Genomic DNA, 678 nt, shown 5'->3' on the forward strand with positions numbered 1-678 from the left:
TCTTTAGTGTCCAAGAGCTGACAGCTGAATTCAGCATCTTCTCCCACTGCTGCCAGCACAGTCTGCTGTGTTTGGACCACTGCTGTTAGAGCTGTAGATAAAGGTGTCAAGCAAGACAAACACTCTCTTCAAACTCAACACTTACTGAAACAGAAAGTCCAGTGTTACTCCCACAGGTCTGAAATGACACACATTTTCACCTTCACCTTACTAATAATTCTCCCACCACCACAAGTAAAATCCTTTGAAACCTGAGTCTGTACCTGTGGGAAAAAATGAATGAAATGAGTCTTTACTGTTAAAATTGTCTTAGATCTCATATTGTAATTAACATACAGTTTATCTCACCTTTGTCAAAGTTCCAAAAAATAAAAATGACAGCAACATAAAACTCGTAAAGTAAAACTCCAATGTTCGCCATTTCATTCAATGCGAGGTGAACTGTAAGGCTGCACAGGAAAAGCATGTGTGACTTGTTTGACCACATAAAGGGAAAGTCAAGAGTTTTAAACTTCTGTCCAGTAATTTTCATCCATTATAGCATGTACTGAATGAGCCAACCAATCAAAATTTGTGTTACTCATATCAACACTAAGAAAATGGGCTCTTTGTTTGCTTTCTGGTTTAACCAGTTGTTTAACTTCTCCTAAGGTTTTTCTGACCGTGCAGAAAAGAGAG

The 678-nt window shown here is 38.2% G+C and overlaps 1 protein-coding gene and 1 long non-coding RNA gene across 10 annotated transcripts in view; both read right to left on the reverse strand.

Moving 5' to 3' along the window:
* LOC102292061 overlaps positions 1-678 on the reverse strand; it is a 48547-nt gene that overhangs the window by 47080 nt on the left and 789 nt on the right. For 3 of the 6 annotated variants that reach the window (XR_006053290.1, XR_006053289.1, XR_006053288.1), the window contains exon 2: positions 349-449. This is a non-coding gene — a long non-coding RNA (OX-2 membrane glycoprotein). Of the gene's footprint in view, positions 264-348; positions 450-678 lie in introns of all 6 variants that reach the window. The other 3 variants (XR_317653.2, XR_006053292.1, XR_006053291.1) reach the window with 3 other exon arrangements.
* LOC102292265 (OX-2 membrane glycoprotein) overlaps positions 1-678 on the reverse strand; it is a 12268-nt gene that overhangs the window by 1503 nt on the left and 10087 nt on the right. The window lies entirely within an intron of this gene.

Source organism: Haplochromis burtoni, unplaced genomic scaffold, assembly GCF_018398535.1.
Source record: "Haplochromis burtoni strain Fernald_Lab_line unplaced genomic scaffold, NCSU_Asbu1 Contig_777, whole genome shotgun sequence".
NCBI classification, from domain to species: domain Eukaryota; kingdom Metazoa; phylum Chordata; class Actinopteri; order Cichliformes; family Cichlidae; genus Haplochromis; species Haplochromis burtoni.